Source organism: Aquarana catesbeiana, linkage group LG02 (assembly GCF_042186555.1).
Source record: "Aquarana catesbeiana isolate 2022-GZ linkage group LG02, ASM4218655v1, whole genome shotgun sequence".
NCBI classification, from domain to species: Eukaryota; Metazoa; Chordata; class Amphibia; order Anura; family Ranidae; genus Aquarana; species Aquarana catesbeiana.
The window spans coordinates 759,717,647-759,743,471 of NC_133325.1; the positions used below are offsets into that span (position 1 = coordinate 759,717,647).

The 25,825-nt window shown below is 43.1% G+C and overlaps 1 protein-coding gene and 1 pseudogene across 2 annotated transcripts in view; one reads left to right on the forward strand and one right to left on the reverse strand.

Moving 5' to 3' along the window:
• The window catches only part of KCNJ6 (potassium inwardly rectifying channel subfamily J member 6), a 312,118-nt gene that overhangs the window by 105,618 nt on the left and 180,675 nt on the right, over positions 1–25,825 (reverse strand). The gene's annotated exons all lie outside the window — the stretch shown is intronic.
• On the forward strand, positions 13,288–13,491 carry LOC141130854 (U2 spliceosomal RNA; annotated as a pseudogene).

Genomic DNA, 25,825 nt, shown 5'->3' on the forward strand with positions numbered 1-25,825 from the left:
TGTGTATATTTGTGTATATATATCTATATATATCTATAGATATAGATCTATATCTATAGATATAGATCTATATCTATAGATCTATATCTATAGATATAGATCTATAGATATATATATAGTATGTTCCGCTCCGCAAAAGGCAGCAGTAGGTCATGCAATGATGTAAGCTTTTTCCATTTAACTAGGGAGCAAGCTGGGTCCCATCCCATGTTATTTGCAATTTGGTAGACCAACTTTTTCAGTTTGAGGAGTCTTTCGATCATGTTGAATGTACTGGTAGTATTACTTGACAAGCGTGTGAGACAGTCATTTAAAAGAGTAAGGCCACAATGCTCCAATATCTTTACTGTTGCAATGTAATGGAAGACTTGAAGATGTTCACTATTGATCTTGCTTTATCAAAGATTCTTTTAACAGTTGCATCCATGCACCAGACGAGACCACACACGGTGTCGGTGGGAATAGTTTTACACGAGATACAAATAAAGTGGAAAAATAACAAAGATACACCAGTAGAACAGCCCCAAGATCATTAATTTCATATCCATTTGATAATTGACTAGTGTCATCATGTAAAAGAATAATAAAAATGGTTCACCGCAGATCATTCATTTTGGACTCAACCTCACAGTCACTTTCTGTCATGGGGGAGTCTTCCTCCCTAGAGCTGGGTGATTCGTCTTCTGCTGCTGTGGTTTGTTTAAATGCTGCTACCATATTACTCCTATTGTCTGTTATAACGCTTAGGATCCTCCTCTTTGGTATGTCCCACTTGTGCAAGCATTTGTCCACACAGTGATTTAATTGACTGTGCAGTGTGTGGGTGCCTGGGTGGGCTTTGGGCTACTTGTTCTCAACAACAGAAAAATAGCATGCACTTATAGCAAGGAATAAAGCCTTGGGTTTACAGGGTAAAGACATTATATAACAGCTAAATCTGTGCCTGTGTAGTTTGTTCAAACCATAAAAAATAACATGATATAAGGTGATTTTTTTTACTCCAGGTGTGTATAATGAGTTTTGAAATTCTAGAGAAATGCTTAAATAATGCATTATTAAACAAAACACATTAGATTTTAGTCGACTAAAATGTACTGGGGATTTTAGTCTACTAAAATGTAGGATATTTTAGTGGATTAAAATGTACTGAAAATGTAATTGTCTAAATACGACTAAAACTAAAACAATAGTAGAAGACTAAAATGTGACTAAAACTAAAATGCCATTTTAGTCCTAAGACTAAAACTAAATTGAAATTTGCTGCCAAAATTAACACTGGGTAGGCGTCACAATACTTTTGGTAATGTAGTTTATAATAAATACAAAAATGTAAAAATAATTAGAAAACTATGCAAACATAGCATATTTAATTAAATATACTATGTGTCCACAGTTTTTCTAAAAAATATTAATGAACTATGGAAACTTATATACTATGTTTCCATATTTATTTTTAGAAACGATTAGAAAACTGTGGAAACATACAGTATTTGCTATGTTTTTATGATATACATTTTTTGATTTTTTTTTATTACTTTGTTTTCTTTGCCCTGCTAAAGTGGATTTGTGAACCCAGAAACACTGTGGTTTTCTTTTTGTCCTCTTTCTTGTGATAAAAAAAAAACTTTTACTGGACTTTCTTGAGATTGGTGCCGCGCTCATATTTTTATATTCTCTTGAATATTCGTTTTTTTCATATTTCGCACTGTTACTAATGTGCAATTTTGGGTCTGAAAACTACTAACATAATGTAAATAAGAAAATCTAAAAAACAATTAGAAAACTATGGAAACCTAGTATATTCAATGAAATATACTAGGTTTTCATATCTTTTCTAAACATGTTTAGAAAACTACGGAAACATTTATACAACTGGGGGAATTCACCAAGGGTTGTGCAAGCATATGCTTGCACAACTCTTCTAAGTTTAGAACATGGAGCAGATGCTGCTCCTAATTAATGACATTCTTTTTGTTTTGTTAGCGCTGATAAAGGGACATTTGCAAGCTCCCTGATGCATTGGCAATCTTTTTTTACCTCTTGCTTGTGAAAATTAAACTTTTACTGCCCTCTGTAAGGGTTTCTCAACCAGGGTTCCTCCAATGGTTGCTAGGTGTTCCTTGAGCAATGACCATTTTTTCACTCTCAGATAAGTTCCCAGTGACACTAATAATCTTTTTAGCTATCTGTAGGGGGAAATTCTTCCCCAAGATCATAGATGTAAGGAACACTCTTCCACTGACCATTACACCAAAGTATCATGAATTGTAGATATAGGCATTTTTAACAGGGGTTCCCTGAGACCGAAAGGTTTTTTCAAGGGTTCCTGTGTGTTGAAAAAGTTGAGAAAGTCTGATCTAGACTCTAAAAGCTGGATTTATTTATTTATTACAGGTACTTACAGTATCTCACAAAAGTGAGTACACCCCACACATTTTTGTAAATATTTTATTATATCTTTTCATGTGACAACACTGAAGAAATGACACTTTGCTACAACGTACAGTAGTGAGTGTACAACTTGTATAACAGTGAAAATTTGCTGTCCCCTCAAAATAACACCACACACAGCTATTAATGTCTAAACCGCTGGCAACAAAAGTGAGTACACCCCTAAGTGAATCCAAATTCCTTAAAGGAGAAGTACAGCCAAAGCTCGTTTGGCTGTAGTTCTCCTTTAGATCACAGGAGTGCAGTTCGTTCTGCACTTCTGTGAACCACTTTCAGCATCGCTGTCGGCTGACATCACAAAGCCGGTGCAGGCTCGGGCAAGATCGCCCACATGCCTGGACTGGCACATGCCTCAGGGAGCCTGAGCCTGCTGCTCACACCCCCTCACCAGCCCAGCCCTCCGGTGTACAAGGGGGAGCTGAACAGACAGCAGTGACTGACAGTCACCAGCTCTCTGCTCAGAGAGCTCTCAGAACCGGGCGATCGGTGGTGTATGATTGCTCAGTTCTCAGTCTTAGAGCCGGTGGGGCCAGATGGAGAATCAGACCGATGCTGCATCCACCTACTGTAGGTACATATGATTCTGAAAAAAACAAACAAACCATACTTCTCTTTTAACTTATATTCATACATACACATATAAGGGCCAATTTAGACAGGATCCAAATAATCTGCCAGCATGTCTTTGGAGTGTGGGAGGAAATAAGAGTACCCGGAGGAAACCCACACAGGCACAGGGAGAACATGCAAATGCCAGGCAGGTAGTGCTGTGGTTGGAATTTGAACTGATGACCCTAGTACTGCTAGGCAGAAGAGGCGGTTTATACTTACCTTTGGGTTCAGCACCTCACCAGCACATCTTTTAGAAAAAAATATTGGGAATGGCAAATATGTAACATGGTAATAACATTACCATGGTAATTCATGCAACCTTTACAACAACTTTTTCCAACATTTTTACCCCAAAAGAACCTTTGAAATAACTTTTAGGTCTCAGGGAACCCCTGCTAAAATTAATTTATCGGGGGTCAGTGGGAAGAAGGCTCCTTACATTGGTGGTCAGAATGCCACCCTTACACACAGCTTAAAATATTGTTGGTGTCATGCCATTGGTTTAGCCAAGTGGTATTGCCCCCAGAACCATGCAGGCACCATCAGATAGGAAGTCAATCAGCTGCAGCTCAAGGAACCCTTCTGGAAGAACCCTCAAGGTTTCAAGGAACACTGGTTGGCAGTGCTGGGACAAGGTCCTCTAGAGCCCAGCGTGAACATGACAAATTGTGCCCCCCCCCCCAAGATGTATGAGCATTATGTGTCAGCAAAAATCCCCCCCCAACCCCCCAAAAAATTAAACACTAATCTACATGCTTGCCCCTAGACATAAATCCCCCCTTCTCCCAATACAAATCCACCCCTGCTGAAATCCCCTTCCCAGCATGAATCTTTGCCCACCCCAACCCCCCCAGCTCAAATCCTCTCATTCCCCATATGCCCCCAGTGCAAATCCACCCGCCCGTGAACAAAAATTCCCCCCTCTTAGTACAAATCCTCTACCCCTCAAATTTCCCCTCTGACCACAAATCCCCCCTTCCAACAAACATTCTCCCCAATCCTCCGTCCTAGCAACCCCCCCCCCCAATTTCCCCTCCTAGCACGAATACTTACAATCATTCCTGCTAGCACAAATCCCCCCCCCCCCCGCAAAAAAAAATCCCCTCCTAGAACAAACCTCCTCCCCTTTACCATATTACCTTTTCTAGCACAAACCCACCAAAATTCCCCCTCCTAGCACAAATCTTTTTCTCCCGTCCCAACACAAATCCCCTCAAATCACTACTCATAGCACACCTCCCCAAATTTCCCCTCCTAGAACAATTCTGATCCCCAGCCGCCCCCCCAAATTGCTCCTCTCAAAACTCCCCCCAACCTCCTTGTGGGCCCCCCCACCTCACATGATACCACAGTCCCCAGGGCAGCTGCCCCTCCTGCCCACCCCTTGTTCTGGCCTTGCTGGTTGGGGAATGACTGCTTCCCAATAATAAATAAAAAGGTGTATTCAACGGAAGTACGCTACTGTCTCCTTTTAAATATAACTGGGAAAAAGCGACAACTGAGCAACGAATATGTGACATCTATCAAACGTTTGGTGTGTTTAAAAAGAAGACAAATTTCATCATTAGCCATCTCTACTCTTTTAATCTCCCAAATCTCATTTCCTCCATGACCTCCACACACAAGCTCCTGAGATCCGTCACAGAGGGGAATCCAGCTGGTCAGAGAGTGGCGGAGCTGCCAGGAGCTTTGTGTGCTAAGCGATAACAGAAGCCGATGTGTTGGCATCCTGCTTTCTCCTTGTCACTACGCTCAGCATTCCTCACACCCTGCTTTAGCCTAAATCCTAATTGTAAATATTCGTTTGTTAGGCTCCACTGCTTTCCTTGCACTTGCTGACATATGAATTTGCCGTGAACTTATTACACGCTGACTTGTTAAATAAACTGAAATTGCAAATCACTCGAGTCACAATCAATCAGGCCGGGTTTTTGAAAGTTTTCAGAATCGTTGCATTGACGGCGTTAATCCCAGGCTTTACCGGGGACGGCGAAGCCGAAAGATTGGATGAAGATGAAAGTAGGTGAAGAGCCCATGGTGGGAGGTCAGGAATAAATGAACTGATGGGTTTACAAACTGATGAGGCTTCTGCTGTATGAAACTTGACGGAGGCAGTCATGAAATCCGGCATTATCATACACACACACACAGCTATGTAAAATGTATGGTGAATTTTTAATCAGGCTCAAAAGTGCACTAAATACGGCTTAAAGCGGAGTTCCACCCTTTTAAAAGTCAGCAGCTACAATATGTGTAGCTGCTGACTTTTAATAATCAGACATTCACCTGTCCCACGGCCCAGCGATGCGGGCGTACGATACCCCAATCCTCTCCCCCTCCTCTCCAAGGCGCCGGCATTCTAACTGTGGGCGCCCTGCTGTGGCTTCACAGCCAGGCAAGCCGCACTGTGCGCTGTGATTGGCAAGGCAATTTTCTGGGACCTGTGACATGTCCCAGAAGATTGCAGGGAAGGAGGGGGGAGAGGTGATCTTGCTTCCGGCGCTGCGGCGCCAGGGGAGGAAGTGGAAGCTGGGTGCCAGTCAAAACAGGGTACCGCCGCCCAAAAAAAACAACATGCCAAATGTGGCATGTTAGGGGGTCACCAGCACTTAAAGCGGAAGTTCCATTTTTGGGTGGAACTCCGCTTTAAGGCATTCTATAATGACAGATAATAATATTGACCCAGGGGATACTTTAGCAGTCTTTATATGCACTTTAAGATGCCTTAAGTACAACTGCAGCTTGATGAATTATGAGATATTATTGCAATTTTTACTTTAGCTCCAGAAGGTTTACCCCCTTCATGACCAGGCCTTTTCTTGCGATACAGCTCTGCGTTATTTTAACTGGCAATTGTGCAGCCGTGCAATGCTGTACACAAATAAAATTGATGTCCTTTTTTCCCCACAAATAGAGCTTTCTTTTGGTGCAGACATGTGCAATTTCGTTCCAAATAAGTTTTTTAACGAATTTCAACAAAACGAAATATCCGAATTGATGAAAACTCGTTTAATAATTTTTTCTGAATATTCGTTAAATTTGAATATTCGAAAACTCATAAATTCAAAAATTCGAAAATTTGAAAATTCGTAAATTTGGAAATTTGAAAATCTGAAAACCCGAAAATTCACAAATCTGAAATAATAACTAACTAATATTAACTTAACTATTACTAACTATTAAATGATAGGTATTGGAATTTCCTTTCAAATTTGTCTGTTAGTGAATGTAACGAATGCGAATTTATCCAAAGTTACAAATTATCCGAAATAACGAATGCCGTATCTAAACGAATGGAACGTAACAAATTAATAATTAATAAATAACAATAATAATAATAAAAACTTTTTATTATTATTTATTATTAATTTGTTCTGTTAAAATTAGTTTAGATGAAGCATTCGTTATTTCGGATAAATCGTTACGTTCACTAACAGACAAATTTGAAAGTAAATTCCAATATCTATAATTTAATAGTTAGTTATTATTAGTTAGTTATTCTTTCGAATTTTCATATTTCAAATCGTGCACTAAGTGACACTCTTGATACTTTTTTTGGGACCAGTGACACCAATACAGTAATCCGTGCTAAAAAATATGCACTATCACTGTACTAATGACACTGGCAGGAAAGTGTTTAACATCAGGGACGTTGAAAGCGTTAAATGTGTTCCCTGGGAGTGCTAGCTAACTGTGTGGGGGAGGTGCTTTAACTGTGGGAAGACAGAGATCCATGTTCCTGCTTAGCGGAAATACGGCGATCTGCTTTGTTTACATAGGCAGACCACCATTCTGCCTCTGTCAGGAACGATTGGCTGCTGCTGTGTCCAATCACAGCAGAAGCGGGTCGCCAGCGGAAGTGCAAAATCACGTACCTGTGCGTGATTTTGCGCAGAGGAGCCGGCTCCCCACAGTACATATACCAGGGCGGTCGGCCAGAGGTTAAGGGCCGTTCACACCAGGACGCGGTGTAGGAAACCGACACAATGTACACGTTTCTTGCATTGTGTTTAAAACTCACTGCACTTGTGATCTACAAACACATGTCGCAAACATGTACCATGCGGCCTGGTTGCAGTGCATTTTTTGGTGTGGTGCAGTGTGATTTCAGCCATTCAAATGAATGATGGGCTGAAAACACACTGCACTAAAATCACACAGGCGTGTTCCTGTGCAATTCCTGTTGTGAACCGACCCTAAAAAAGATCTATCATTATAATTTTTGTTACAGTTCTGTCCCCATGGGATACAGTACATGTTGCACTTTGTCCCATGTTGCTAAGTGTTTTCTAAACATAGTTATGAAGTCCAACCTGCTCCCATCCCCTCATGCCTCGGCCGACAACAGCTTTGAAGGAGACGGCTGATTCATAAGTGAGGCTTGTCCCGGCTGTGAGTAGTTTCCACAGATAAGCAATGCAAAGAGAAATGCAGAGGGAGGGGGGAGTTGTCATCCTCTGCATTCCTCTTGCCACTGCTTGTCTTGGGAAAGTGCTCACAGAGAAGACATCCTGAACTAATGACACTAATGAACATAACCATCCTACAACAACCAAGACTCAATTCTTAAAGAGGAGGTTCACTGGAAAAAAATACAAATCCTGTAGCTGCTGACTTTTAATAAAAGGACACTTACCTGTCCAGGGATCTAGCACCGTCCTCACCCAGGCTAGTTCTTCACTAGCATTCAGGCTCCCGGCGCTGGCATCCTAACCGCAGCTGGCTATGCTGCTTTCGGCTTCACAGCCGGCTGCCCCCTGGACATGGGCGAACTGCGCTGTGTTTTGTGAATAGTTCGGCAGTCTTCTGGGACCTGTTACATGTCCCAGAAGACTGCGGGAAGGGAGGAGGGGTGGGGGGGAGAACTTCCGCTCTGATTGCCTAGGCGATCCAAGCGGAAGTGGGAGTGGCTCCCTGTCAAAACTAGGTACCTGCCCCCCCCCCTCCCAAAAAAGAAAAGAAAAAAGACATTTCAAATGTGGCAGGGAAGAAGGGGAGGAGGACCTAAGGCAGAACTTCCCCTTTGTCCCCTTTAACTACTGGCATTATTAAAACAAAGAGATGGTTTTAAAAGGAACACCAACAAAAGCCACAATTGTACTTAGTCTTGGACTCAGCTGCACCACACCACCTTGAAGGAACTTTCAGGCACTGGGGTTGAATTAGGCAAATAGAATTTGCACTTTGTAAGGGAAGTTGCTCCCTGCAAGGGAATTTTCCCCAGAGCTTAGTGCATTTGGTGAATACCCAATCACATGCAAGGAACAAAAACAGCCTTTTTACTTGCACATGATTGGATGGTGGACATCAGCAGAGCTTCACCTCACTCATTAAGCTCTGGGGAACCTTCCCTTACAGCCTATTTGCCTTAAGTAAACCCCCATAGTATCTAAAACCACCCTTTGGGACAAAGGACCCTCCAATACAAAACACACCATGTGCTTTCCTCAGAATGCCAGATGGAATCCTTCACTTCCAAATGGAATTAATAGCTGCTTCTGTCTAAGACCCACTGTTAAGCTGCCATGACAATGCATTTCACCCCACCATAAAATATTGGGTGGTTTGGAGAACTTTTTGTCTTGGCTGCCAGCTTGTAAATTGCTGCTCTGTAAAGCCCCCCAGCAACCTCCCCATTGAACCTCGCACACCTAACCCTGTCAGCCAATAAGCCAATCTCTTTCTTTACACTTTCGCCTTTTATACTTAGTCATATAGTAGTATTGAAAATTTGGGTTGTACAAATGCCATGAGATGATAGTTGGAGGATACAAGAAGTCAGTGATTGTTTAATGAAACAGTTGGTCAATAAACTTAGATGCTCACACAAGCCAACGTAATGTGCTAACTCTGCTGGTTCCAGCATGATTTTGGGAAAACTATAACAGTTAGGAAATAGTTAATGTGTTCATTGTCAGTTAGTCTGACAAGTTTGGAAGGCCTGATGTCATCCATAGAGGTCTTCAAGTTCCTTCATACAGACATGGGGGAGTAATCTGCTAGACCAGTGATGGCGAACCTTGGTACCCCAGATGTTTTGGAACTACATTTCCCATGACGCTCCACTACATTGCAGAGTGGATGAGCATCATGGGAAATGTAGTTCCAAAACATCTGGGGTGCCAAGGTTCACCATCACTGTGCTAAACTAAGCACAAATCTCAAGGTCTTTGGACACATTTGGGGATCCAAAAATATCACCTGCACAAATAAGAGTGACTATACAGAAGATGGAATTATACCCAAGGGACGTTCAACCTATCTGATGATGTTGTGAACAAAATACTTTGCATGTTGCTGTAACACTTGTAAATCAAACATCTGGCATCTGCAAACTGAAGAACCGCAATGAGAAGATATCTGCTAGTTTTTTTTTTCTCAGTCATCTTACGATTTCTGTTGAAAATGTACATGATCACACACTGATGCTAGTCAACAGATACCAACATTTCCCTGCCAACTCTTGTTCCTGATTCATATATTCATGAACTACAACTCACAATAACTGAAAAACAAAGGATTAGCAACAAAGGATTAATAAAAAAGTGGTGACAGTATTTTATGGAAAAAATTTGGTTGTGTTTTACTAAGTTTAAGGTCCCATACACACTGGGGCTCTTCTAGATGCTTTTCTTCTGGCAGGAGAAAAGCAGCTTCAAAAACGCATCTAAGCTGTATTTTTGCAAACACATTTAGGTGTGTCAAGTGCTTGGGTTTTCATTCATTTCATTGGCCAGAACATTAATTTATTCTGGCCACTAAAATAAATAAATGCTCAAGCGTTAAATGCACCTATGCTTAGGAGGATTTACACACATTTAGACATGTTTTGTTGTTTTTTCAGCAAAAACGCTCCTCTCTTGATACATGAGGGATGGGTTTTTTTTTCTGCCTCTAAACACACCTGCCAATAAACTGCTGTAAATGCCTATGTGTGCATGAACACATAGGCCAACATGAAGGGGCATTTAGAGGCATTAAAAAAATGCCAAATACCTGTAAAACATGTGTTTTCGAGCTCAAGTGTGCATCCTAAAATGATGGTTTAGGAAGGAAACACTCTACTTTGGTTTTCTGTAGGAAAATTTGCAGTTTTTGTTCTGATGATCTGAGCAGTAGCTCAGATCATCAGAACAGCTGAGACTGTGGATGGATCTACAAATGCACAAACGTTCCCTGTACAGATGAACATTTTCTGTCTGCTAAATGTGGCCATACGGCAGTAGAATTTAATTAGAAATTCTTTGTTTTTGGAACATGTGTTCAATTTTCTGATGGTTATTGGGGTCACATCAACGTTCGCTTTTAACCGCAGTAATGAGAAAATTCAAAGGAGTGGAAGGGAGAATTTTTCTCAAATTAACCAAAAAACTGTGAGTGAGGTTTGCTTTCCAGAAAATCGTACATATTGTAATAAAACCTGTTGGGATTCCATTTAAATAGCAAGTCTGCACGAAATTTTATGGGCTTTCGATTCATACTAGAAGAAAGAAAGAATGAAATTACTTGACTTAAGGATGGCAAGAAAGAATGTTCTGGCAAACGATTTTCAGAATGTCTGTATGGACCTTGGAACGAAAACCTAACCATGTACGGTATAGTTTTGTAAAAAAAAAAAAGGCAGTTGTTTATGTTGTACAGTTCTTTAGTAAACTAAAATGATGGTTTAGGGACCAAAAACTGTATGTTGGTCTTCTGTAGGATAACTTACAATTTTTTCTTCAGACTAGACAGGCCAGTCAAAGATAATTGTGAATAGGATTTACACCACCATGGGATCTTCTGCTCCATGGGAAGTTTCCATCCTCCCTGAGATCACCTGAGGACACCACTTGACAGGTGTACAGTCCCAGATTATGGATGGCTCCACAAACACACAAATGTCCAAATGTCCCCTTTTTTGGTTTCATCCCAAAACTTAAAGCACTGGTAAAAAGTGAAACATTTTATTGGTTATTGCATCCCAGAGACAACATTTTGTCCAGTTAAAAAAAAAAAAAACACACCAAAGGCCGTATTGACTAAAGAACTTCTTGCTGTCCACTAGCAAATTTCTGCTCTCATTCTGTCAGGCGAGTGTGGAAACAAATTAGGAAAAAAATGATTGCTTGCTAAGGGCAATGCAGAGTTTGCATTTCATTGTACCACTTATTTATTTATTTATTTTAATATATGAGGCCAAATCTTTATTGGCAAGAGGTGTGCACGACAAGTATTTCCCAGAGAAGCATCCATCTGCTCTCCGAACTGTAAAGACAAAGACCTCATCAAGCATCCAAGCAAGGCGTTGCCGCGGTTACATGTGCATACTCATTAGCACAATCTGTCCGTGTCTTAAATAAGCTTGTTTCAGCTCCTCCTTTTGAAGGCCAGAGACTCCCTCAGAAGCTAATAAATCATCTAAAAATGCAAAGTTTATGAAATGGAAGGAATTACAGCCCACTGCTTCCTCAGCGAGTGTGAAAACACACACTATTTAAATGCAATATTAGCCAACTAGAACAAATACAGAGTACATATAGAGTATACAACATATATACTGTGTATATATATATATATATATATATATATATATATATATATATATATATATACTGTATATAAACACATATACATTTCAGAAAACCTACTATGTCACAGTGCTTGCCTATTTGCACCCACTTCCTAGTATTTCAGTAGCTCCACTGGGAAGATGAACGTACTAGAAGCCTGGAAGTATACCACTTATGCCGCGTACACACGATCGGACTTTACGGCATACTTGGTCCGGCGTACCGGATTTCGTCGGACAATTCGATCGTGTGTGGGCTCCAGCGGACTTTGTTTTATCAAAAGTTTGACGGACTTAGATTTGAAACATGTTTCAAATCTGTCCGACGGACTTGAGTCCGGTCGAAAAGTCCGCTCATCTGTACGCTAGTCCGACGGACAAAAACCGAGGCTAGGGCAGCTATTGGCTACTGGCTATGAACTTCCTTGTTTTAGTCCGGTCGTAGGTCATCACGTACGAATCCATCGGACTTTGGTTGATCGTGTGTAGGCAAGTCTGTTCATTCGGAAAGTCCGTCGTAAAGTCCGTTGAAAAGTATGCCATAAAGTCCGGTCGGGTGTACGCGGCATTAGGGTACCTGCTTTACAGCATCAGTGTTACTCTACTTAATATAAAGACTTTATCTATTGCCTCTAAAGGATAGCTATAGTTATGTAAGATATTGGACCACCTCTACCCCCTTCATCCTCCCCATGCAGTGCATACTCACAACTATGGACCTCAGACCTATTGGTATGGGAAATCCTGAATGTAAACCACCTCTGTTATCATTGTGTAGGGAAAGTGGTTTATTTGGAATCTAGTTGTCCTTATATCATCATCATCTCTACCAGACTAAAGTGATCCCTCCTTATTGAAGAGGAAAAGAAAGTCCAAAGCACATCACCTGTTCACCTTTGCCATGATGAAATAAAGATGGCTGAGATATCTGGACTGCTAGCACCTTGGGCCCCTCAATAGATGATGTTGTGTTAAGTAAACACAGCATGTGCACCCAATCCATAGGACAACATGAGACGGATTGGGTCAGGTGAACCATGCAATGGCTTTTCTTGCTGTCCATAGCTACGTACCTCCACTCGTAAACAACAGCACACTCACATGCCAATAGAACATCATTATACTATAATAAGCCATTGACATTTATGCAGGATTTTTTTTCCTCCTCAAGACGAATTCATATATTGAGCTTCATTGACACCTGTCAAGTCTCTACTGGCCTGCAGTCATCACATTGTTATCCCATGTGACAGCGGCTAATAACTTTCTGCCTTGCTGCAAACCTCACACTGCCGTTCTCATTGTTGCCCTCTAATCGTGTTCATTCTGGGAGATTCTTCTGTGAACGAGCAGTCGTGTCATTAAATACAGGGTGACAAAGGAAGAAAGCACGCGACAACTGGTCCTGGCAACGGGTGGAGGTGGTGTGACAGTAATAAGCGTGACATTAAAATGCAGAGACAAGAGGGTGATAGTTGAGCTCACAGAGGGCAGCTTACAGGAAAATACAGATCATGATTATCACTGCTTATGGGTTGTCATTGTCATAGTCATTTGGATGTAACCTTTCTTCAATATAGACTTACTAATCATGAATGAAAGAACTGTCCACTTTAAGTAAACACATTTTTTAAAGTGAAACTCTGGGCAAATGATAGAACACTTCTTTCACTACTGCTTCTCAGCCTCTTGGCTAAGATCAAGCATAGTATCTGTTCTTATCAGTTTTCGGGAACAGAATGTTGCTGTCTTTGCAAAGTGGGATGGCACTTAGTAAATTATGATGTACTAGGTGGGTGCTGAGGAGGTATCCTTTTCTTGTGGGTCAACTGTTGCCTGGGAAACCAGGCTTGTTCCTGGTTGTAAGCAGAAGTCTCCCTTAGTTCTAATAACATCTGGTGGGGATGAGTAATACTGCTGCACTAGTCCAGCCAGGGGTCAAGATGAGAAAAGCCCATGGTGCTTGTGCCCTTGCAGTGGCAGTCCAGGGGTACCAGATAAAATCACTTTGGGTCTGAGGGAGCTCCACCCCAAACTCGCTTATCCATCTCTTTATGGACCTTGCTTTGTGCCCTGGTCCAAATCATTTGGTGGAGGGGGGATTATGGTGTGCGGTTGTTTTTCAGAAGTTGGGCTTGGCCCCTTAGTTCCAGTGAAGGGAACGCTAAAGGCGTCAGCATACCAAGACACTTTGGACAATTTCATGCTCCCAACTTTGTGGGAACAGTTTGGGGATGGGCCCTTCCTGTTCCAACATGACTGCACACCAGTGCACAAAGCACTGTTGGGCCAACTCAATATTGAACCCTACAGACTAAGACTGGGATGCCATTAAAGTTCATGTGCATGTAAAGGCAGGCATCCCAATACTTTTGACAATATGGTGTATATGATTTGTCCTATAAAATCTACTAATACATACACTATATGGCCAAAAGTATGTGAACACTGCTACAAAATTTCTAGTTCAAGTGCATAAAACCAGCTCTATAAAAAAAATGGTTTGATGAGTTAGTTATGGAGGTACTGCTCAGAACCCTGAGCTCACCCCTATTGAATACATTTGTGATGAATTGGAACACCATTCACAAGCCAGGTCTTTTCATCCAACATCAGTACCTGACCCCACAAATGCCCATTTGGCTTATTGGAGACACACTCTCACAGACACATTCCAAAACCTTGTGAAAAGCCTTCACAGTGGAGGCTGGTATTGCTTAAAAGTGAGGAGATAGAGGGCAACTTCATTATGTCTATGGTTTTGGAATGGGATGGCCAACAAGCTCATACAGGTGTACTGGGCCATACAGTGCATCTAGGGTTGCCACCTGATCCCTTTAAACTTGAACACATATTAATTACACAGTTAACGTGGCTGATTAAGGTAGTAATTAAACTCACTTGGCGCTTTATCTGCATTTTATTAGTTTTAGAACCTGTTTAATTGATATGTGTTCGGGTTTAAAGGAATGAGGTGGCAACCCTAAGTGTATCATTAATTTTATTTTTTACTAAAATATTCACGTGACTCAAGGGACTGGGTTTGTATAAAAGGGCAGCAGGATGTCTTAATACAACTTTGCTTGCATAGCCTGAAGTGTGATGGTAAAACATGGTACACTCTGTAGGAGCACAGGGAAAGAAAACATTTTGTATTCTAGGAGCAATATCATTTGTCGAGTGTGAAACATTAAATCTACCTGGAGAAAAAAATTGCGGCTAGCCCTGGCTTACCGGTGGTTGCTGGACTTGAATTCCCAACATGTTGCATTCAGCATGTTTCTTTATCTTGATATAATAGCAGACCTATGAGCAGGTACGAGTTTGAGGCCTAATACAATTGCTGCTTCACCTTCTGCACAGATTGCAAACAGCAAAATTTGTTCGATAGGGTTATCGCAAAAGTAGTTGGTAGGGGAGATTAACCGAAGCAAGGATTAACAGGAACAACAACTACATTTTAATACAATTTAACTGGGTTCTGCCTATGTATAAAAGGGAGGACTACAAATGCTGCCTTCATTTAGAAGGGTCGGTCAGTCTAAGAATATATGTGGGCTGGTGTGAGTTCTTGCAAGCTGCTCAAGCTACTAGAAGTGTCTTAAATGACAACTATAGGCTTTTTAATATTAAACACAAAAACATGATCAGTTTAAAGTGGACCTTTTGCAAGCCTGCCAGAATGAATTCCTGACATAGGGAAACAGTATTTTTTTTAAAGCTATACCTAATATTAAGGAACTATTGCAAAGAGATGAAAGATACAGGTTGAGGTAGATGCAAAAAAATATATATATATTTTATTTTAAAAATGGCAATTGTTTTAGCAAACCAAATGGCATTCAGCAAGAATGAAATGCTTGCTTCCTCTAGGGGTAAAGGAATAAGCAGCAGTACTTAACTTATTTGATTCTCCTGCAGGCTTCCTCCATGTTTTCCAACAAAGCCACTCTACTTTGCTGATCACAGCCTCTCCGACAGCATTTCATAAATGCAGGACCATTACAGGACAAGATGCATTGTACATGAGGATGTACTCTGGACTGGAGGAGAGCGCCAGCAGCTGGCGAAATGAGGAATATGGATAGTATTAGTGGCGGCTGGTGCTCCTCCAGGTGGGTGGGGGCGGCAGACGGACCTGAAATTTTTTTTTTTTTAATGTCCAGTTGTTTTTGGTTATTGAAGAGGGTGAAGGTCTGTTTTAAAGCTGAACTCTGGAAACATTAAAAAATTACCACGGAAAAGGGGCTCCCCCAACACTGCAAGGGTTAAATGCTAATTTTGTCTAGGGCACAATTGAAAAATTATTTTTTATTTATCTTATCCTTCACTTCCCCAGCAGCCAGAGCTCGCCTCTTTCCTTAGCGTTGTGGCCACAGCCTTGGCATTCTCATTAAAGCCGCATACACACGAGCGGAATGTCCGACAGAAAAAGTGTGACGGAAGATTTTCATTGTATATTCCAATCGTGTGTAGGCCTTATCAGACTTTTTTTTTCGACAATTCTGACAGACCTAGAAATGGAACATGTTGTAAATATTTCCGACGGAACCAATTCCTATCGGGAAAACCGCTCGTCTGTATGCTGTTATGACGAACCAAAGACGATGCATGCTCTGAAGCAAGTACGAGACGGAAGCTATTGGCTACTGAACTTCCTTTTTCTAGTCCCGTCAAACGTGTTGTACGTCACCTCCTCGTTCTGGACGGTCGGACTTTAGTGTGACCATGTGTATGCAAGACCGCTTGAGCGGAATTCCGCCGCAGTTCCGTCGAAGAAACCTTCGGAGTTTATGCCGACGGCAAAACCGGTCGTGTGTACGTGGCATTACAGTGCAGGTCAGCTGGTCCTACATTTTACGTGGTGACACCAGAGCAGGACTAATGGAGCACCAAAGAGAAGGGTTGCCAACCGTCAGTAAATTACTGAGAGTTTGTAAAAATCTGCGACTTTTATAACTGTCCGTAAGCATCAGGGGCTGTGTCATTTGTCATGCTGTGTTGACTTTTGTAAGTGTAAACTAGGCAAATTACTTGTTCTGTGTATTGTCAGTATTTCCATATTGTGTTTACACTGTGTAAATATTGTCTTATTTTTTAATAGGTGTTCTGTCAATTTTTAGGTTGCCAGTAAAAAAAGTGCTCCGTCAGTAAATTGTCCATGTTTTGTCAGTAAAAAATGCAGCGGGAGGGGGGACCAGCTGCATGAAGAGTGGGTGGAAGTGAGACATTAGGTAAATAAAGGAGCTTTTTATTTCCCTATGTGAAAATGAGCATTTATACTTTGCAGTGCAGGGGAGCCCTACTGCAAGGGTGATTTTTTAAAGTTTCCCTTGAGTTCTGCTTTATGCCTTGTAGTGCAACTTAAAGGAGAACTACTGTATACTCGTCTATCCTTTAAAGCCAAGGAAGCTAGCTATTTGTTATGACTTTGCCATCGTGCTGTACATGTGATCATTTATGACACCAGCCATTTGATAGTAAGTAAATGGGTGCCAAGCTGGAGGTGGTAAGAATTAAAAATGGGTGATTACATCACTACGAACATGGGCTATAAGGTGTATATGAGGTGGAGACGCGCAATTGGGTAAATCCTTGTCTTTAAAAACGCTCAACGTTACACTATTTTGACAACTTGTGAGCTAACACCGAAATTGATGATTGTCTGATGCATGGGGCTGGGCCTTTCACTTCTTGGGGGTACATAGGGTTTCTCCTGCTGATAGACCATGTTCTCTCTCGATAACATCCTTATAGGTTATCACCTCACTTCTCACAATGCGAAACGCAAAGAGTTCTGACCACATCCACAACCAATATATCAGTCTGTTGCTTAATAATCAACCATCAATGCTATCTGTGGTGATATATTTATAAGGATGGATAACTATTGATCTTCATAGGGAGTAGGTATGGGCTGGTCATTATGCATACTAGTACATTATGGCATAAACCTCCTGGCGGAGGTTTTATTTTGCAAAGATTAATTCAAAAGGTTTTAATTCTATTTTAACTACCTCCCGCCTGCCGTATAGTAAAATGACGGTGGGCGGGATCCCCTCTCGTTCAGTGTCACCTCTCTGCCACACCCGTGGGGGCCTGCAGCGCAGTGATCACGGTCGCGCGGTATTCCTAGGACACAGCGTGACCCCCGATCTGGGTAAAGCGTCGATGACGGTTCTTTAACCATTTGATCGGCTGTGTCCATTCACAGCCAATCACATGTAAACACAGAAGTGCCATTTTTTGTCTCTCCTCGTCTCACACTCTCAGTGTGAGGTGAGGAGAGCCGATCAGCGGTATCTCCTTGCAGAACGAGTCTACAGATAATCAGGGCACTGATCATCAGTGTCCTGATTATCAATGTAGCCTCAGCAGTGCCCATCAGTGCCACCAATCAGTTCCCATCAGTGCCACAAATTAGTGCCCATCAGTGACACCAATCAATGCCCATCGGTGATGCCAGTCAGCGCTGCCTTTCAGTGCCCATCATTGCCTGCCCATCAGTGCTGCCCATCAGTGCCGCCTATCTGTGCCACCTATCAGTGCCCATCAGTGCGGCATATTAGTGCCTCCTCATCAGGGCCACCTAATCAGTGCCCTTCAGTGCCGCCTTATCAGTGCCCACAAGTGCCGCCTCATCAGTGCCCACAAGTGCTGCCTCATCAGTGCCCACAAGTGCTGCCTCATCATTGCCCTTCAGTGCAGCCTCATTAGCGCACATCAGTGAAGGAAATAAAAAAAAACTTATTTTCAAAATTTACTGACAAAAACTAAGAAAAAACTTTTTTTTTTTTTTAATTTTCAGGCTTTTTTTGTTTTTTTAGCAAACAATAAAAAACCCAGGACTGATTAAATACCGGCAAAAGAAAGCTCTATTTAAATACCACCAAAATAAAATGATAAAGATTTCATATGGGTACAGTGTTGCATGACCGCGCAATTGTCATTCAAAGTGTGACAGCGCTGAAAGTTGAAAACTGCCCTGGGCAGGAAGGTGGTGAAAGTGCCCAGTATTGAAGCAGTTAAAGTGATGATAAATGATCACCTTGTAAAACAACTCATTCAATTTAAAACAGAAATGAAAGGCAAAAATTTTTGTGTAGATATAAAAAAAAACAAAAAAACATTATAAATACCTTTTCTTTTTTATAAGTGATCACATTCCCTCTATTCTCAGCTGTATAAGAGCCAGGGGCGGATCCAGAGTCTAGTCTCAGGAGGGGCACTGCCAGAAAATGCGTTTTCATTGTGGGCAATTTATCGGGGAAACGGCTGGTGTTTGCGCTTCAATCATCCCGGCACCAGTGTCAGGTTGATTGAAGCGCAATTTTTCTATAATTACATTGTAATATAAAATGAAATAGTTCAACTCACCATAATGCAGAATCAGTGGGAGACCTGAGCCCATGGCTGCCATACCCCAGAAACGCCACTGCCGACGTGACTCTGACGTCACTCGTTGCTAGACGCCGGGCGGCCCCGGCGTTAGCAAGGAGTGCAGGGAAGAGGCTCCACCCACCCCTCCTCCTAGTCAGTCAGTGCGGCCGTAACTACATTAGACGGGTCTCTCTCTCGTTGCTGCTGATCGGCTGATGTGAGAGAGAGACTCGGGCTGCGGGCAGAGGGAGCAATGACATGGGAGATTGTCAGTGCGACTATTTCGGGGGGGGGGCAATTGCCCTGTTGCCCCCCCCTGGATCCGCCCCTGATAAGAGCTGGGAGGATGAGAAGCAGCAGCACACTGAGCTTACCAGTGAATGGCTGTGCAGCGGGGGGGGGGGGGGGAGTTGAGGACATGTTTGATCATTTTGAGGAGAGCAGGCTGAGTTCCCAGTATAGCTAGAGAACTGACCACGGTGTGTTCTCCTGCTTACTGTGGTCAGTTTTTAATAGCAAACAAGGGGACTAGCAGGAACACCAGGGATTTCACATAAAGGAAGCAATACAAAGAGAACAGGATACTTTCTCATACAAGTACATTGTACATTAGCCAAATATCAGGAATATAAAGTGTTAGGGTAACAACAAATGCTTTAAGTTCCGGCATCCACCATTAGGTAGACTCAGGGGGCGGGGCGGAGCGGGAGGCTTCTTATCCTTGCACTGCAGTTCCTTGGTTTGATCCCGTTCCTTTTCTACTGCCGTTGCCACGGTCTTCTGCTATTTGCTCAAAACATTCTCTTAAAAAATCATTAAAAAGTTTAAAAAATACAATTTGTTTAAACACAGTAAAGAGTGAAAGCCTGGGAGGAAAAGAAAGAGAAATTCAAGAGATGCAAATGTCAGAAAAATCAGAGCAGCCAAGAGCCAAACGGGACCCTGAGATATTCTCATAACAAGTTTCAGCCTGTCACGCTTTCTTTTCTGATATTTTAAAGTTTTGAATCCCTTTTCCCCTACCACATAAAAAAAGTGACACTTATGGCACAGTAAAAAGGAATCGCGTCTCTTGTATCTTCCATTCTGAGCTTTACCATGGCAGAGAGAGATCAGACGCCTCCAAAGTTGTATATTTTTCTCTTACAACTCTGTAAAATACCTGAAGCAAGTTACAGGCTACAATATCTCGCCTGTGCTACAGTGACACTTTATCTGAAGAGTACAATACTTTTCCTTTGTTTCTATGAAATAGCTTCTGTAGAGTTTTGGGTGATCTAAATTCATCTTGCAATGGAACTTTCCAAACTTTCAGCCTAGTGAGGGGTATGTGCAGCGGAGGGCTGGCTATTATTGGGTGTAAAGTGATCCCTTATTCTGTTTAAAGCAGAACTGTGCTCAGACTATGAACATACAAATAAATATATACTCTTCAACAAGCGATAAATAAACTTTAAAATAAATGCTCACTGACCTTTGTGACTACAGCCACTGTGGAGCAATTCGTTCTCAAATTGCACAACAGAAGCAATAAAGACCTTCAGATCTTCAACATTTCCTTATCTCACTTCTTCTCCCCCCATTCACATGTGAGCCATTCTTTGCACATCTCTTAACCACTTGCCACCCAGGCCAATTCTGACATTTCTCTTCTACATGTAAAAATCATAATTTTTTTGCTAGAAAATTACACATTTTAGCAGAGACCCTAGAGAATAATGGTGCATTTTGGAAGATTGTTTGTTTGCTATTTTTCATGATATTCATGCTGTAACCAAGATGAATTGTGTTAGCCATGCATTATTTTATTGTGTTTTTACATTTTATATCCTGTTTGTATTTCATGGCAATCATTAAATTCCCATCATGTTCACCAATTACGCTCTTGCAATCACGTGATTCAATTAAAGTCCCACCCCCTTGCTCTCCCCCTCCTTTTGACCCTAGAGAATAAGATGGTGGTCATTGCCACTTTTGGTGTTTGCGCAGCAATATTTCAAACGCGTTTAAAAAAAAAAAAAATTTCATGCATTAAAAAAAAAAGAACAGTAAAGTTAGCCCAATTTTTTTGTATAATGTGAAAGATGAAGTTACGCCGAGTAAATAGATACCTAACATGTCACCATGGCTGTACCGGGTCACAAATTTGGCCCTGGACTTCATCCAGAACGGCCCACTTTAATTTTGCAAACAAGCACAAAAACAGTATATAAACTATACACAATTGTGCAAAAAAAAACATAAGGAGTCCTCACTAACCTCTTTTATTATTTCACGTATTCTCCTGTGTATTTTTCTCATCCTTCTCACATCACTGCGTGAAATTGAGGGAGAGCCGCGCAGCCATTACTTTGACAGGCTGTCACTGAAACCGGCCCACTGAGCGATCAGCCCACCGGGAAACTCCCTGTAGTCCCGATGGCCAGTACATGCCTGCATGTCACACTTCAAAATTGAACACGCTCGTGGAATGGCGTCAAACTTCAGTACTTAAAAATCCCCATAGGCGACGCTTTAAATTTTTTTACAGGTTACATGTTTTGAGTTACAGAGAAGGTCTAGTGCTAGAATTATTGCTCTCACTCTAATGTTTGCAGCAAAACCTCACATGTGTGGTTTGAATGCCGTTTACATATGTAGGTGCGACTTACGTATGCGTTCACTTCTGTGCAATTATTTTCCTCCTGGCTAGGGATGAGCCGAACACCCCCCGGTTCGGTTCGCACCAGAACCCGCGAACGGACCGAAAGTTCGCACGAACGTTAGAACCCCATTGACGTCTATGGGACTCGAACGTTCGAAATCAAAAGTGCTCATTTTAAAGGCTAATTTGCATGGTATTGTCCTAAAAAGGGTTTGGGGACCCGGGTCCTACCCCAGGGGACATGTATCAATGCAAAAAAAACTTTTAAAAACGGCCGTTTTTTCGGGAGCAGTGATTTTAATGATGCTTAAAGTAAAAAAAAAAAAGTGAAATATTCCTTTAAATATCGTACCTGGGGGGTGTCTATAGTATGCCTGTAAAGTGACGCGTGTTTCCCATGTTTAGAACAGTCCCTGCACCAAATGTCATTTTTAAAGGAAAAAATCTCATTTAAAACTGCTTGCGGGTTTAATGTCATGTCGGGTCATGGCAATATGGATGAAAATCAGTGAGACAAACGGCATGGGTACCCCCCAGTCCATTACCAGGCCCTTTGGGTCTTGTATGGATATTAAGGGGAACCCCGCACCCAAATTAAAATAAGGAAAGGTGTGGGGCCACCAGGCCCTATATACTCTGAACAGCAGTATACAGGCGGTGCAAACAAGACAGGGACTGTAGGTTTGTTGTTAAGTAGAATCTGTTTGTAATTTTGAACATTTTTAACGTGTTTAGCTCCAGCCAAAAAATCTTTTCTAAGCTTTTTGGAAAACATAGGGAAGGGTTATCACCCCTGTGACATTTGTTTTGCTGTCTTTCCTCCTCTTCAGAAGATTTCACCTCACTTTTTTGTCCCAATGAAAAATGTTTTTTGAAAATTTGGGTTTTTTTGTGGAACAAGGATTGGAAAGCATCAGTGGAAAGGAGAAATTGTTTTCCCATATTAACTCTTACAGGAGAGAATTTCCCTTCCTAGGGGTAGATTTCATCTCACTTCCTGTTGTCTCCTTCCGTTTGCAAGTAGGAGTCGTTTGTAAGTTATATGTTTGAAAGTAGGGTCCTGCCCTATATACTCAGCAGAAATTTGGGCCTTAGGTGTTGCTGTGGCCACAACACTGTAAGCCCTCACAGGGCCCTGCTGTGAAATATTAGATCAAGAATTGTAATTACATGCCCCTGTTGAACAGGAGCTGAAAAATTAGGCCTTAGGCACTGGTGCTGGTGCCACAACACTGCAACCCCTCACAGACACTCTAGTTGGAACGCAGGAACGAGCCCTGCTGCAAATTATTGCTTCAAAAATTGTAATTACACGCCCCTGTTAGACAGGGGCAGAAAAATTGGGCCTTAGGCACTGGTGCTGGTGCCACAACACTGCAACCCCTCACAGACACTCTAGTTGGAACGCAGGAACGAGCCCTGCTGCAAAGTATTGCATCAAAAATTGTAATTACACGCCCCTGTTAGACAGGGGCAGAAAAATTGGGCCCTAGGCACTGGTGCTGGTGCCACAACACTGCAACCCCTCACAGACACTCTAGTTGGAATGCAGGAACGAGCCCTGCTGCAAAGTATTACATCAAAAATTGTAATTACACGCCCCTGTTAAACAGGGGCTGAAAAATTGTGCCTTAGGCACTGGTGGTGGCGCCCAGAACCAAAAATGTTCTTACAAGCTATCAGCGTGATGATTGAGGAGGAAGAGGATAATTACTCAGGGATAGTCACTCAGCATCAGCATAGGCAGTCTTTGAAGGGATCTGAGATTTCAAAAAAAATTATTCGGTTACATCAGCATCAGGTGCTTGGTAGCTGGTGGTGATCCAAGACTCATTCATTTTTATGAAGGTCAGCCGATCGACCGAGTCGGTGGACAGACGCACCCTGTGATCGGTTACCACGCCTCCAGCAGCACTGAATGTGCGTTCCGAAAGAACGCTGGATGCAGGACAGGCCAGTAGCTCAATTGCATACTGTGCAAGCTCTGGCCAGTGATCCATCCTCAAGACCCAGTAACCCAGAGGATTTTCGGTGGGAAAGGTGTCCAAGTCTGATCTTGCCCCTAGGTATTCCTGCACCATGTAAAACAGACGCTGGCGATGGTTGCTGGAACCGATCATACCTTGGGGCTGCGGACCAAAAAATTGTCTGAACGCATCGGTCAGACGGCCACCTTCTCCACCGCTCCTTCTTTGACTGGCCGAAGCCTCAGCAACACGTTGTCCAGAAACAGGAGTTTGTAACCTCCCAGTCTCTGGGAACGCGTTGCACAGACCTTTCTGCAAGGCCTCCCGAAGATGTTTCATCCTCTGCTCCCTCTGCGATGGCAAGATAAGGTCCGCAACCTTACCCTTGTAACGTGGATCAAGGAGGGTTGCCAGCCAGTATTGGTCCTTCTCCTTGATACCACGAATACGAGGATCCTTACGCAGGCTTTGCAGGATCAGGGAGGCCATGCAGCGTAGGTTTGCTGAGGCATTCGGTCCGGAGTCCTCTGGGTCACTAAGAACGACATGGTCCGCAGCCACCTCCTCCCAGCCACGTACAAGTCCATGTGTTTCTTGGGACTGATCCCTTAAAGACTGCTGCTGATGCTGAGTGCCAGGCTCCACCTCCATACTGACACAATCTTCCTCCTCCTCCTCTTCCTCCTCGTCCTCTTCCTGTGTGATCGGCGGGCACGCAGGAACACTGTCTGGATAAAGGGGGCCTTGAGAGCTAAGGAAGTCCTCCTCTTCCTGCCTCTGTTCTGCCTCAAGTGCCCTGTCCATTATTCCACGCAGCGTGTGCTCCAACAGGTGGACAAGGGGGACAGTGTCACTGATGCATGCACTGTCACTGCTCACCATCCTCGTGGCCTCCTCGAATGGTGACAGGACAGTGCATGCATCCCTGATCATGGCCCACTGGCGTGGGGAAAAAAAACCAAGCTCCCCTGACCCTGTCCTGGTGCCATAGTCGCACAGGTACTCATTGATGGCCCTCTGCTGCGTGTGCAGCCGCTGCAGCATGGCCAACGTTGAGTTCCACCTGGTGGGCATGTCACAGATTAGGCGGTTCTTGGGCAGGTTAAACTCCTTTTGGAGGTCCGTCAGCCGAGCACTGGCATTATATGACCGGCGGAAATGCACACAGACTTTCCTGGCCTGCCTCAGGACATCCTGTAAGCCCGGGTACCTGCCCAAGAACCGCTGCACCACCAAGTTAAGGACGTGAGCCAAACAGGGCACATGGGTCATTTGTCCCTGTCGGAGGGCAGAGAGGAGGTTGGTGCCATTGTCGCAAACCACCATTCCTGCCTTAAGTTGGCGTGGCGTCAACCACCTCTGAACCTGCCCCTGCAGAGCTGACAGAACCTCTGCCCCAGTGTGGCTCCTGTCCCCCAAGCACACCAGCTCAAGCACCGCATGGCATCTTTTGGCCTGCGTACTTGCGTAGCCCCTTGAACGCCTACGGAGCACCGCTGGTTCCGAGGAAGAGGCCATGGAGGAAGAAGAAGAGGAGGGGGTGGAGGAGAGAGGTGTGTCACAATCAGCATTTTGGAGGCGTGGTGGCGGAACAACCTCCAACACTACTGCACCTTGTCCTGCATCCTTCCCAGCTGCCAGCAGAGTCACCCAATGCGCCGTGAAACTTAGGTAACGTCCCTGTCCATGCCTGCTGGACCATGAGTCAGCGGTAATATGCACCTTACCGCTGACCGCCCTGTCCAGCGAGGCATGGACATTGCCTTCCACATGCCGGTAGAGAGCCGGAATCGCCTTCCGTGAGAAAAAGTGGCGTTTGGGTACCTGCCACTGAGGAACCGCACATTCCACAAACTCACGGAAGGGGGCAGAGTCTACCAACTGAAAAGGCAGCAGTTGAAGTGCTAGCAATTTTGCCAAGCTAGCATTCAACCGCTGGGCATGTGGATGGCTGGGAGCAAACTTCTTTCGGCGGTGCAGCAGCTGGGGCAGGGAAATTTGCCTGGTACAATCTGACGTCGGTGTACCAAAAGCAGATTGCCCACAAGTACTTGGCTGTGACACACCTAATTCTACACCTTCATTCCTCTCACTGCAGGTCTCAGAGAGGACTGAAGGTCTAGTGGGGTTGGAAATCTCAGCTGATGAGGAGCAAGGAGAGATCCTCTTTGTTCTTTGGTGTGGGTCTTTTAGATACGCTTGCCAACGAACTGCATGGCA